Raw genomic sequence first — 15167 nt, forward strand, 5'->3', positions numbered from 1 at the left:
GCCCTGTGATTGAAGAAAGCTATTTATTATTTTTATACCTTGCTTCTGTTCTTCTTTTCTAATAATCTATTTTTGTAAAAACCACAGTTTACAAACTAGCATTACAGTGACCTGTATGGTGGTAGAGCAAATTTAGCTTGCTAAAGTGTGTCCTAAGGTGTCTGCCAATAGTGCCTATTGACTTTTGTTGAAGGGCAGAGTTTGACTCTTAGAAAAAGCACAACTTGCCCCTAAGGCTATATTCCATGAACAGAGCAAAGTTTAGAATGGATGAGCAGCTTTAAAGTTACACTGGAACAGAAAAAATAGTCCAGGGAATCAAACTTTTAGAAACTTGCTTAAAAAGTTGGACCGAGGAGTGTGCATGAATGTGAATTTTAGGAGAAGTGATTTATGCACAGAGGACGAAATGTCTGGGGGGAAAGAGGTGAAAGGACAGGTCAGGTATTAAGGAAAGTACATTCCAAGACCATTTCTGTAGCTTGGAGGAGAGTCAATCCTAAATTCCAATAATTAGATGAAAGACAATAAAACAATATAAATAACATGGAACAATCGAGATGGAGGATCTGGAGTACAACATTTATTTTATTTTATTTTTTGTCTTTTCTAGGGCCGCACCCATGGAAGATGGAGGTTCCCAGGCTAGGGGTCTAATCGGAGCTGTAACGGCTGGCCTACACCATAGCCACAGCAATGCGGGATCCAAGACATGTCTGCGACCTACACCACATCTCACGGCCACTCTGGATCCTTAACCCACTGAGCGAGGCCAGGGATCAAACCGGCAATCCCATGGTTCCTAGTCAGATTTGTTAACCACTGAGCCACACAGGAATTCCTGGAGCACATCAATAATCCAGATAGCATAGATAACCTGCTTGGTTCAGTTCCTGACATAAAAGGCTTATGGGGTTTAATAATCTTATCAGCCATTATTATTCATTTTCATAGATTTCAAGAGTTCCCCCTACCATTAAACCTTTCTTAAAGTCAGGAATACTTAAAATCTACAAAGTCTAAAATTGTCTGTTGCCAGGTGGTAGTGGTGACTTAATGGTGTAAAAACCATTCTTTGTGCCAATGATAAGATCAAGAAATTATGTCAAAGTGTATATCATTAGAAAAAAACACAACGTTATTAAACCAAATATGGCCAAATTGCTTGAAAGAAATAGGGCAGGGTAGAGAGAGAGAATAAAAAATATTTAAAATGCCTCCATATTGATCCACAATAATCACATGCATTTCACATACGATTCAATCTCAGCCCTTCTTTCAAAGTTTAAACTCCTTTGGGGAAAGTGCAGATGGACAGAAGGCATATAATCAAAGTTTGGGGTCAAGAATTCCAAGAACCCTGAAAATAAGATCCTGTGTAACTGAGGGTTGACTCTGTTTTTCCTTGTGCTTCCCTCACACTTGTTCTTTTCAATAAACCAAAATGCATAGTTTACTAACTGCAGTAACAGTATTTTCAGTAATCAACACAGTTTGAGGAGATTATATAAAACGGTGCATTATACAATATAAAAGAGAGAATACATGTAAAACACCAACAAGAATGTGGTCTGCCACAGCATGAATAATTGTTATCATTTTATTTATCACATCACTGTCACTTTAATATAATGGCTCCTCTCATTCAGCTCATTGAATAGTTACTTCATTCTTTTCCTCTCCCTACAGAAACACTCTAGAAAATTAGTCAACATTACTTGATGATTCTTTTTACATTCTTACCTCATTTTCCTTTACTTGGGCCCATCTCTAGCCTCTTTACCTAATTAAGTTCTATTTATAGGTTGAGCAGCATATAAATTTCACAATATCAGAGGATCCATCCTGAAGGTCCTCCAGAGAAAGTATGTAACCATACCATACCAACCATAGTTCATTTAATGTGTTAAGCCCATACTTGTAAGATCTATTGATCTGGGGATTTAAAATACATTGCATGGCCCGGGATCTTTATTGTGACAGAACTGGTCTGTCTCTTATTTGTGTAAGTATCAACATCCTGGTTGTGATACTGTACTTTATACAATATCACCATTGGAGGAGACTGGTAAAAGATATGCAGGATCTCTTAGATTATTTCTTATGTCTCTATTTGAATCTATAAGACATTCTCCAAGTAAAGTTCAATTTAAAAATATATTGCATGTTGACTACCATTGTTTGGTATTTCTTTTGTTGTGGCAGTGTCCTGTTTTTGTCATATAAATTAAGGGGCTGCACATAAAATTATTTTTAATAAAAGAAACTAAAAAGAATAAAGCAAAAATGACAAGTACTGATCCATGTACATACATTTGCCTCTTTTTGTAAACTGTTAAAACCATTTAAGTCATCTAAAATTGTTAGGCCCTTGGGAGTGGTATACATTGAGGGGCTCCAGTTAGTTTGTGTCTTTTAATTTTCACTTCCTTTACCAACTTAATGCCTTATTTGCAATTGTCAGCTCCTCTCCTCAGGAGTCATTTCACCTTCCCAAGCATTTTATCACCTCGAACACAACCCATCTGTGTTGTTTCAGGCCAATTGTAGCAGAAGAGAGCTATGCCAAGCCCTCTGTGAATTCAGGTACTTTCTTCTGTCCTTGAGCACCTGGGCCTTGCAGAAATGGCTTTATCTTTTTTTTTTTTTTCCTGAATAAAATAAAAAATATCCTTTAATCATCCAGTGCTAAAGATCTGGAAAAAAGAAGCCAAGGCAATAGAAGGACATTTTCCCAAGATGTAAACGTAACTTAAGACAGCCAGCGGAGAGGACTCTAATTAAAAGTCAAGCCTGGGAGATGTACCTCTGGAGCTGCTATGTCTTTGAGACAGGATCAGATCTTTATGATCTCAAATCAAATCATATGGCATTCTCCTATATTATTACCTGAAGCATGTGTGCCCACAACATTCGGGGACAATTCACTGACAACCTAATGCTCTATGTGTTTGGATATATATTCAGGGACCAGTGGTTTTCTAACACAGCATTTTACTAAAACCTGTTTTTCTAACAGTGACTTTGGAATTGTAACAGGATTGAGAGCTCTCTTTCTTAGAGAATAGTATTCTTGCAACAGCAGTAATAATAATAATAATACCAAATATGCAAAGGCACAGTAAACACTGCCATATATCAACTATTTTGGAAGCCTTTCTATCCCTAGGATGTTGCAAACTGAGGTACTAGCTTGACTTTCTAAGGGCTATCCTATGAGAATTCTGTAAAAATGGGAAACAGGAAAAGGAGAAGGAGGAAAGAATTACATATGTCAACCTCCCTCCTTTCCAACTGAAACACTGTTATCATTGGGAAGATGAAGCATAACATTCTTTCCACACTCTCACACTGCAAACTACAGAGCATCCTTCTGTAGGTTATTATTTTCTTCATTGAACTGTGTGTTATGTTTCACTTAAATAGCTTTGGATAAAATAAGGGTTGTGGCTGGGTGCACAATTTGAATTGCCCAAGGCTGATCTTTCTTTATGTGACCTGGATACTAGAAAGAATATTGAAGTGGACATATATGTGACTGTGTTTAGTGCATACAAGGAGGTTTGGAAGGATACATCCAATGTGATAACTTTGTAGAGTGGAAGTAAGGGAAGCCAAAACTGAGGGGTGGGGGAGTTACAGGGTATTTTAGTTTCCTTTATTTATAAGAACCAAGTAATTATTATTATGGGGAAAAAAACCTAGACAAAAGATATTTCCAAGCCCTCTTGCTCTGACGTGCTTTCATCCAACCTGTAAGTAGATAATCCCAGAATGAACTTCTGCAGAGGCATGCATTTGAGAAATACTAATGATGTAGTTAAGGGATCACCTTCCCCACATTCCCCTCAAATCTCAGATCCTAGCAATGAGTTCAGATACGCTTGCAGATATTTAAATAAATGAGTTTATAATGGTGATTGTTAACAGACATTAAATTCTGAATGTTCGGAGGTCTTTGAGTGTTTTTAAGGTCTCTTTCTCTTCAGTTAACCCTATTATTATTCCCAAATTTAACAGATTGCACCTATAAATATGTGAGTAAATCCCACAATAATTCACTACATTTATGATAATCGGGATTGATCTTTTGGCTTTTTTTTTTTGCCATTTATTTAAATATAACCATGATAAACAGAAGGGAAGCAGGTTAGAAGAAAACATTAGGCTTCCTTTCATTGTTGCTATTCATGATTGCTCTTACTGAATTCTAAAATACCTGAAACGATCCAAAGCAAGAGACTTGTACGCCTAGAAGAGAGTGGAACATACTCTTTTCCCTGCATTGGTATTGACTGATCTCAAGGGAATTCTTTAATAAGTCTTCTACATGCCAATTTCTATCTTCATCTTTACCTTCTTCCTGAGGAACCCAATCTGCAACATACCTTAAGCAATGTCAAAGGATAAGTAACAACCTGGAAGATGACATTTACAATATTTAACACAGATAAAGGACTAAGGAAAAGAGCAAGCAAACAGAAAAATAGAAAAACAGGCAAAAGACATAAATAGACAATTTATATAAAATATACAGAAATGGTCCTCGCACCTGTGGCTAGACGTTCATTATTTATTATAAGAAAAGTGTAATTTAAAACTATAGCAAGACACCATTAATAAACTATTATACTGAAAGAAATGTAGTATTTGATAATACATATATTGTTTAGGCTGTGGAAAAACAGGTACAGTCATATATTGCTGGCGAGAACGCAAATTGGTACAACCACCATGGAGAGGAGTTTTGCAATATCTAAATAAAGCTAAAAAAGACAAAATAAATAAATAAATAAATAAATAAATAAAGCTACACCTGTGTTTACTTTTTACCCAGAAATCCCACTTCCAGGAATTTACCATGAAGATATAATTCCAATATGAAAATGTATATACACAAGATTATTTTTTCTAGAATTTTTGGCAATTACAAAATATTGTAGACCACCTAAATGTCCATATATGAACTATTGGTTAAACCAACTATAGTATGTTCACATATTGTTAGTGCAATGCAATCATAAGAAAGAAGAAAGGAGATCTCAATGAACTGATATAGAGTGATTTCCTGTATATGTTAAGTATAAAAAGCAGGGTATAAAAGAGCATATGCAGTATGCTACTTTTTGTGTAAGAAAGAGGAAGAAATAAGAAAATATACACTTATTTGCTTATTTGTGCAAAGAGAAACACAGGAAGTATGAGGCAGAAATTAATGATATTGGTTAAGTTTCATTGGTAGGAATGAAGTTGAAAGATTTGAAGTGTGGGATTACACCTTTTGCATAAAATTTTTCATATAGCATTGACTTTGGGAACCACGGATATTTCACACACTCAAAAATAAATTTAGCAAGAAAAAGAAACAATTAGAATACGAATGGAAATAAATACACGAACTTGACAGTGTTTCAAATTAATATATAAACACACTAAGAGGAAGTAAGAATGGACTCAAATAACTTTTGAATACAGTATTGACTATTGTTGGGGAATATAGTTGAAGACAAAATCTTTAAACTCAGAAAACCCTCCATGAAGGTAGCAGGGAGGGCAATTTTATTATTGAATTTGTATTAAATGAGAATACAGTGTGTTTCACAGACAATCCACTAAAAGCACTAAGACACTGCAAGGAGAGGAAGGAATCTCTCTTTTAAATAACCAAGCAGATAACACCCACCTCATACATGTTCTCCAGATAATTAGTTCTTAAGTAAAAGGACCTAATACCACCATATATCACATATAGTTCACCCTAAATTTACCTGGTAATTGGGATAACTATCTGTATTAATTCATTGGCCTTAAACAAAAGAAAAATACATTTTTATTTTTATAAGAGATGGTAGGTTTGCCACTTAGAGCCATTTGTCAACAGAGGTTAGGATTGCTCTGATTTAGAAGTGCAGTGATATATAGAGTATAGACGAAGAAGAGGGAATAACTGTCTATGGCTGTCATGTTTGAGCCTGGGTTTAATGCTAGGTAGACATTTTAAGAGATGAAGATGGAGAAAGAGAAGGCCAGGAGAAAGGACTCTTCTGAGGAATGAAATTAGTTTTTAAATACAATTCCAATTGAGGGAAGCAGAGAAGAGATCTTAGGAAGTCTGACTCTCCACAATAGTCACATTCAGATACAAATCAGAAAGTTAACCAGGGATGCAATCTGGACGTTATCTAGGAGAGCAAGAAAGAAAATTTACCACAAAAGACAGATGAACAAATGGAAGCTTCTGGTCACTAGGGATAAAGCAGCACAGAGAAACTCTAGAATTAAACATGGCACCCAAATCCCTGCAAATGCTCCAAATGATGAGGGACTCGGTACTTTTCAGGCATTGTAGCCTTATGTTTAAATTTGCACCATTCTATTTCCCAGTCCCAATTATTATAATTGAGACCTAATCAATTAAGCGACTGATTTTTTTTTTTTTTTTTTTTTTTTTTTTTTTAGGGCCACACACACGGCGTATGGAGTTCCCAGGCTAGGAGTCGAATCAGAGCTGCAGCTGCCAGCCTATGCCCCAGCCACACCACAGCAACTTGGGGTCTGAGCCACGTCTGCAACCTACACCACAGCTCACAGCAACACCAGATCCTTAACCCACTGAGCAAGGCCAGGGATCAAATCTGCATCCTTACGGATCCTAGTTGGGTTTGTTAGCTCCTGAGCCATGAAGGAAACTCCCATAAGTAATGGATAATTTTTAAGATATCCAATATGCCTATTATTGCACTGATAGGAAGAATTAAAAAGAAAGGATAAAGATCCATTCTGTATGAATGCATACATGAATTGGCTGCAAAATTTGGTCAACTTGGCAAAATGCTGCTCAAAATACCAAGGAAGGAAAACTGTCATACAAAATCTGAGGCTTGGAGATCATCAGTGTGTTTGTCGCACTATAATAAGTTTACTTTGTACAAAAGATAACATATTTTGAAAATAAAAAGTCATTGTGGAACATATCAATTTAATAATCACTCTCTTAATTATGTATTTCTCATAACATTACTATCTTGAATAAACAAATCTATAAATGTAACATTTTTGGAATGAGGAGAATTGAATTCAAACTTACTTCCAGTATGGTATATTGTACTTTCTGTTATGATGATGAATGCTTTTAATCCCATCACTTTAAATTAGTTGTGCTTCATTTTTATCTGTATCTCTTGAAATATCTTTTAGTTAGGGGCGAGGAGAATTCAGTACAAAATGGCTCAAATGACAAATGCTCTAAAACAAAATACTTTACTGATATGAGAAACCACTCAGAACAGCAAAATTAACTTTTAAAATAAACTCTTTCTGTTTTCAGCCTACAAGTTTTTAAATGTTTCTGCATATTATACTGTTATTATATTATAATAACTCTTCTAGTACTTACAGTGACAAATTTATTCCTAGTTAATTCATTTGTTTTTATGTAAGGACTACCATAGGATTTGGCTTTAATTCAGTATTAACCAGGCTATTATTTGAAAGTGTTTCCATTTTGGCAATAAATGGTGATGATTTAGTTATAATTAAATAGAAATGAGTATATGAAAGCCTAGTAAAGTTCAGAGAAGTATTCATTACGTTTTAATACATTTATATTTTCTACTCGTCCAATAAATTGTTATACCTATATTGTAATTAACTAGGAATTAACTCATTTAATTAAAAAAAACAGTATCTGGTCTCAGAATTGTTACTTTGTTATATATCCACTGAAAACCTAATTGAGAGTGCAGGAAACATGTCTTGAAATGAATCAAAAAATTAATGTAGCATTGCAAGTGAATTATAATTGACTGGAACCGTTTACAGAGTTACGATGGATCTGTAGCATCCAACATTTTTCTGCAATGCATGTCTCTGATACTAAATATCTTTACATATTTAGAGTTCTATGCTTTATCAAATACTATACATTCTGTTTCTCTCCTGTCTTTCATTATCTGATATGAAGGGCATTATCACATCAGTTTGTGTCAGTAAGTCTTTTGTTGTTGTTGTTGTTGTTGTTGTTGTTGTTGCTATTTCTTGGGCCGCTCCCGCGGCATATGGAGGTTCCCAGGCTAGGGGTTGAATCGGAGCTGTAGCCACCGGCCTACGCCAGAGCCACAGCAACGCGGGATCCGAGCCGTGTCTGCAACCTACACCACAGCTCACGGCAACGCCGGATCGTTAACCCACTGAGCAAGGGGCAGGGACCGAACCCGCAACCTCATGGTTCCTAGTCGGATTCGTTAACCACTGTGCCATGACAGAAACTCCAGTAAGTCGTTTTTAATTTCTAAAGGATGGGGTCTTTTATCTGTTTCACATTGCCGTATTTTAATGCATTTGCTTAGCTAGGCAGAAGAAAGTTCTAGTTTATTATTGAGATTCTTCATGAAGCTTTATTTCCCTACCATTGCATTGTCGCATGATGATTTCTTGGACATAATTCAATGGATTTATGTTCCTTTTACATGTAAAAGCCTTCATATCAGCAAATAACCCTCCTCACTCAAGTGGGATTCTCACTTGCCGATCCCTACATTCCCACCTATTAACTTATCAGGTCATCCCGATGTTTCATTCATCTACACTCATGGCTGGATATGCTTATGGAAACTAATTTCTTCACTTCTACAGTTTCTCCAGTGACAGGAATCTTTGACCTTTTTTTGTGGTTTTGCTATTCTTAAAATTATTTTTCAAGTTTGAATTTAAATTAGATAGATTGGTATAAGATTCTAGTCATAGTGACACATGCATCCACTTACAAAATGAAGCACCACAGACGGGAACTTAGTACACTAACACTAATCTTGGGTGTATATATGATTACATACAAGAAAATATTATTAAGACTAAAGCAAAGAAAAACCTGAGCCCTTATCTCTTGGGATATTGCAGTAACATTGTAGAAAATAAGCACTGACATACAAAGTGTTTCCTGAAATTTTTGTGAGCATGTTTACTTTATAATTTGTCACTGTAGCTACTACACCTTCTGAACAAAAAGACTTTCCTAAGTTCCTCTGCTGCCTAAATAACCTTTTTAATGCCATGTTACTGATTTTACAGGGCTTTCTTTTAGCTTCCTCCAGGCTATTTCCTCCAGGCTACTCTTCACTTCCTAGGGCAATAACCATTTTTAATCTTGCCAACCAAGCAAGAGATGGCTTGCTGACAAGAACCCAGCTGCCAAGCCCCTAGAACATTCTCAGTTCTTCAGTTGCACTCAAAGAGCAATGTGACAGATCAGCAGTAAACTTGTTTTGTTTTCATATTGACCTACTACTCATGTTTCAGTGATAGAGAAATATGTTCATATTTGAAAAGATGGAATATGGAAACTTTGCCTGAGATAATTTAGGTTGCTTCCTTGGGAATCAAGAATTCTAAACCACTCATTTCTCTCCCTCAAATGACTTTTTATCCTTCAACTCTCACCACCTATGTATCCTTATGCTATGTTTAACAATGAAGATGGGAAAAGTCCTGCTATACATAGATTGAATGTGTACCACCCACCCCCCCAAATTCATATGTTGAAAACCTAATGCCAAAGGTGATGGTAGGTGGCCATAGCAGGGGGGTCTTTGGGGGTAATCAGGTCATGAAGGCAGAGTCTTTGTAAACAGGATTAATGTTCTTATAAAAGAAGCCCCAGCGTGATATTTGTTCTTTCTACTACATGAGACATGGCAGGAAGACACCAGTTTGCAACCCCAAAGTAGGCCTTCACCAGAACCCAATCATGCCAGCACCCTTATCTTGGACTTTCAGCCTCCAGAACCATGTGTTATAAGTACCCAGACTGTGACTTTCTGTTATAGCAGCCTGAGTAGACTAAGACAGATTCTTAGAATTTTAATCACTTTTCTTTTCAGATAGGAAAGTGGAGGTCACAAATTGAGAATTTATTTTAAATAATTCACAGAGCAAATTGTGTTTATAGATATGAAAGCTTGAGTTTAGAAAAATAGAACAAAATATTGTATCAAAATATTTTGACTTTTAAATAATTCCAAATATAATATGGGACAATATTTATTAGAAAGATTAGTCGAGAGGCGGTAGGCATCTGATAAATAGTAAGTACATAATAAATACATTCTATTATGATTTGATGTGGGTGCAAAGTAATTATTCATAGATTGAAATTTCCCTCTGGAAAGGTGATTCTATATAGTTTATGGTGCAATCAGGTTTCTTTTTCAACTTTTTTATTTTGAAATACTTATAAATTCACAGGTAATTGCAAAGAAATATACCGAGTGGTCTCTTACATCCTTCTCACAGCCTCTCCCAACATTAACATCTTGTATAACTATACTATAATATCAAAACCAGATAATTGATATTGGTAATATTCACAGAGCTTATTCAGATTTTACCAACTATAGATGTGAGTTTGTATATCAGTTATATGCAATTTTATCACATGAGTAGCTTCTTGTGACTACCACCACATGCTCTCTCCCATTGTAAGCATTGGCAAACCACTTCTCTGCTTTCCATCTCTGTAATTTATTTGTTTCAAGAGTGTTATGTAAATAGAATCCTACAGAATAAACTTTTAATATTATCATTTAAAGTTCAGCATACTTTCTTTGAGGTTTATCCCAGGTTTTTTTTTTCTTTCTTTCTTTCTTTCTTTTTTTTTTCTTCTTAGGGCTGCACCTGCAGCACATGGAGGTTCCCAGCTTGGGGTTCAATCAGAGCTGCAGCCACACCAGCCTACATCACAGCCACACAGCCACAGCAACGTGGGATCTGAGCCGCGTCTGCAACCTACACCACAGCTCACAGCAGCTCCGGATCCTTAACCCAGGGATCAAATCCGCATCCTTATGGATCCTAGTTAGGTTCATTAACCACTGAACCCCAAAGAGAACTCCTATAATAGTTTTTATACATATGAATAGCTTGTTCCTCCTATTGCTGAATAGTATAGATGTGTACCACAGCTTCTTTAAATTTTCACCCACTGAAGGGCATTCGGATGGTTTCTAGTTTGTGGCTATGATGAATAATGTTGCTATGAACATCAATGCACAATTTTCTCTGTAAACATAGTTTTTATTTCTCTGGGATAAATGATCATGAGGGCAACTTCCAGGTCATATGGTTAATCCATTTCATTTTTAAAAGAAATTGACAGGCTATCTTAGAATGTTTTACATTCCCATCAGCAATATATGAGTGATCCAGTACTCTATATCCTTCAGTATTATCACTACTATTTTGTTCTTCTAAGTTTGTAGTGATACCTCACTGTGGTTTCAATTTACATTTTCATAATGACAACTGATGCCAAATATCTTTTCCTATGCTTGTTTGTCGTGCCTATATCCTCTTTGGTGAAACGTTTCTCCATGTCTTTTGCTCATTTTACTGACTGGATTGCCTGTTTACTTGTAAGAGTGCCTTAGAAGTTCCAGAAACTACTCCTTTTTTAAACATGTGGTTTGCAAATATTTTCTCCCAGCCTTTAGCTTTTCTATTCATTCTCTTCATATGAGCTGTCCCAGAATGAAATTTTAAATTTTGATGAGAATCTTATGCATGCCTCTTTTTTTTTTTTAATTAATTGTGCTTTGGGTGACTAATCTAAGATTCTCTTACCTAATGTTGGTTCCTAAAGAGTATAACATGTTATTTTCCCCCAAAGTTTTGTATTATTTATGTTACATTTAAGTCTGTTATTCAGTTCCAGTTAATTTTTCTGTAAGTATGACATTTTGGACAAGATACTTTTTTTTTGGCCTAAGTATGCCCAACTGCTGTAGCACCCTTTCTATTGAAAATAGTATTCCTCCTACACTGAATTTTGTTTTCCTCTTCGTCAAAAATCAATTTTGCACGTCTGTTTGAGTCTCTTTCTGGAATCTGCTCTGTTTCATTGATCTGTATGTCTGTCTCTTCATCAGTAGTACACTGTCTGGGTTACTGTAGGTATACAGTAAGTTTTAAGAGCAGTAAGAGTGATTCCTCTCAATATGCTTTTCTGGAAAAATTGTTTCAGTTATTCTAGGGCTTGTATCTTTATAAATTTTAGAGTAAGTTTGTCCATGGCTGAAAAAATGCTGGGATTTTGACAGAAATGCATAAAACTATATCAGTTTGGGGAACTGACATCTTTTCCTGTCCACGAACATGGTAAGCATCTTTAGTTATTTTGGGCTTCTTTTGAGTTTTGAACCAGCATTTTGCAATGTAAAGCATATGTATTTCTGCATTGTTATACTTATACCCAAGTATTTCATCTTCTTTGGCATAATTTTAAACTTTGTTGCATTTTATCTTGAGTTTCAACATTCTTGCCAAACTCACTAAGTTCAGGGAATTTTTTTTTTTTTTTTTTTTGGTAGGTATTTTGTGAGTTTCTACATAGACATCCATGTAATCTGCAAATAGAAATCGTTTTTCTTTTTCCAACTTGTACACCTTTAATTTCTTTTTCTTGCCTTATCTTGTTGGTTTGGGCTTTCACTTCTATGTTGAGTAAGTGGTAAGAGCAGCAATCAATGACTTGTTCCCAAGCCAAGAGGTAAAGCAATCAATCTGCCACCACTAAGCTATAGATTTTCTGCGGTTGATTTCATATCAGTTGAGTAAGTTCTCTTTTGTTGCTAGTCTGATGAAATTTTTATTATGAATTGACATTAAATTTTGTCAAATGTTCTTTCTGCATTAATTTATATTTATACAAGTTTTCTTCTTTAGCCTCTTATTATGGTGAACTATTTTTGATTTAAATATTGAACCATCTTTGCATATCTGAAATCAACCCTATTTAGTCAAGCCTATTTGGTGTTTAACTTTTTTATACATTGATGGATTCAATTGGTAATATTTTGTTGAGAATTTTGGCATCTAAATTCATGACAGATTCTGGTTTATAGTTTTTTATTTTGAATTGTTTTTCTGTAGGGTTTGGTGTCAGGTAACATTGACCTCAAAATGATGAGAAGTGTTCCTCCTCTCCTATTTATTGAAAGAGATAGTGTACATTTATGTTAATTCTTTAAATTCTCCAGTTAAACATTTAAGCCTAGAATTTTCTTTTGTGGGGGGAGCTTTATAATTACAAAGTAAACTTGTTTAATGGTAATAAGATTATCTAGGTTGAGTAAAGTATCTTTCCTTAAGCTTACTGATTTTATCCTGAATTTACTCTACTCTGAGACCATCCAGTGAAGTTTTTCCTTGGTTATTATATTTTTCAATTCTAAAATTCTCATTTGTTTCTTTTTTAAAGCCTGTATTTACTGTGTAAGATTTTCTATTATTTAAAATTTGTATTAGGAGAACTTGTAACTTCTTCTTAAAGCATTTTTATAATAACAGCTTTAAAATACTTGTTACAAAATTCCAACAGGTAAATAATCTCAGTGTTGGTGTCAATGGATTGCTTTTATTTCAAATTGTATTTTTCATAGTTCTTAGTATTATAATATATTTTCTACTGTATCCTCGACATTCTGCACATTATCACAGAAGACTCTTTATCCCATCTAAAACTTCTATTATAGAAGGTAGTCACACTATTAGGTACATCATGTAAGCCCTTGACTACTTTCATAAACTGTAATTCCAATGACAGTTTCGTTTCCAGAGATTTGGCAATGATATTCTGATGTGTTTTGTTTTTCTGCACTACAGGTTCCGGTCAGGCCTCCCAGTGGGAATAAGCCAGGAATGCAACCCTACACAGACTTTGCTGATGCCGCCACAGTGGGTGGACTGACCCACTTCCTGTTTCAGGAGGGTAGAAATCCTGGTGAAGCTGCACTTTAGAAGAGCAGGCCAGTCACTGTATGCATGTATCCTGTGGGTCAAGAATCCTGCAGTTGCTGCTGCTAAGGCAGACTGGACAGCCATTGTTGAGATGTGGGGCAGGAGATGGGTATTTACCTGGGATTCACCTGGCCATTGTTGGCAGGCCATCAGAAGATGTGGTGTGGGGAATACATTGGCCTTCTTGGCTCTGCTGTTGTTACCCCTGTGGGCAGATCAGCTTCTACTGCTGATGGATCAGCCTCTATAGCAGGGATGGGTAGGCCTAACTGGACTTTGCTGATCTTACCCTTATGAGCAGATCAGTTGCACAATAAAATGTTAGACAACTTATGCAGGAAAATTAAATAAATATGCAGCAGAATTTTTACATTATTTTCTTTTAAACCCTCTACATTGAGATTTTGGGATACTCCTTGACCAAGTGTGATTTGGGGATTTTCTTTTTTCTGTTCTCATTCAACATTTTCTTTTCATGTTTTTCAAAATCTGATTCTCTTCTGCACATCATCTGATGTTGTTGTGCTTCACAGTCAGTCCTGGGAGAGCCATGCTTTTGAATATAAACTTTCTTACTGTTTATAGAGTTTTTTAATGTCTATAATTCAAAGTTAATTTTAAATATAATCTTTATTCACTACTATAATAAGAAAGCTATGCTTCTCTTAAATATACTCTGCAGGTGTCTACTACTGCTTACTACATTTTCCTAAGAGTATGGTGATAAACTTTATCTTATGCGTAAATATAGGTCTCTTTTTACCTATTATTTAGTAATAGAGAGATTATTTAGTATGAAGAGTAACTTCCTGGTTATAGTCCAAAATTGACTCTTCTGAACAGAAATAAAGATGCCCTTGCACTCTACCTTTTATCATTGTAAAATATATTATGAAAGAGGATCTCAAGATATTTTACACTGGGATTGTTAATACCCAATGAAAAACTGGCTTTATAAGCACATATATGTCTAATTATGTGGCCTGTGTTTTAATTGGCATTTTATGTTATTTTGTTTTCCTCTACAATTTCCAAATGTGACCATTCAAGATTCATTTTAAGTGTTTCTGTCCCTAATTTCACCTAGAAACAAAGTTATAAAAATATCTGCATCCATTAATTTTTTACTTCAGTTCTCAGTATCAATTAGTACTTTTATCCAATTTAATATTAAATGTATCCCAGACTGTTTTATTTTTCATCATCTATTTGACTCACCAAGCCTATATTTTTTATTAGTAACTCAGGGGAAATGCTATCCCATGCCACTATTTAAAGTGACAGAGATAATTAAACCATAAATCAATTCAATTTTCTTCCTAAAAATAGAAGCAAATTTTATAATCACTTTTGCTTGAGCCATAACACTATTTTTC

The 15167-nt window shown here is 35.2% G+C and overlaps 1 long non-coding RNA gene across 2 annotated transcripts in view; it reads right to left on the reverse strand.

The window, feature by feature from the left end:
- Positions 1-15167, reverse strand: part of LOC110260015 (uncharacterized) — a 645415-nt gene that overhangs the window by 146965 nt on the left and 483283 nt on the right. The window lies entirely within an intron of this gene.

The sequence above is a fragment of the Sus scrofa genome, chromosome 3, assembly GCF_054392235.1.
Source record: "Sus scrofa isolate SSC_HxYL_T2T_F1_AM1 chromosome 3, Sscrofa_HxYL_maternal_Yorkshire_Landrace_v2.0, whole genome shotgun sequence".
NCBI classification, from domain to species: Eukaryota; Metazoa; Chordata; class Mammalia; order Artiodactyla; family Suidae; genus Sus; species Sus scrofa.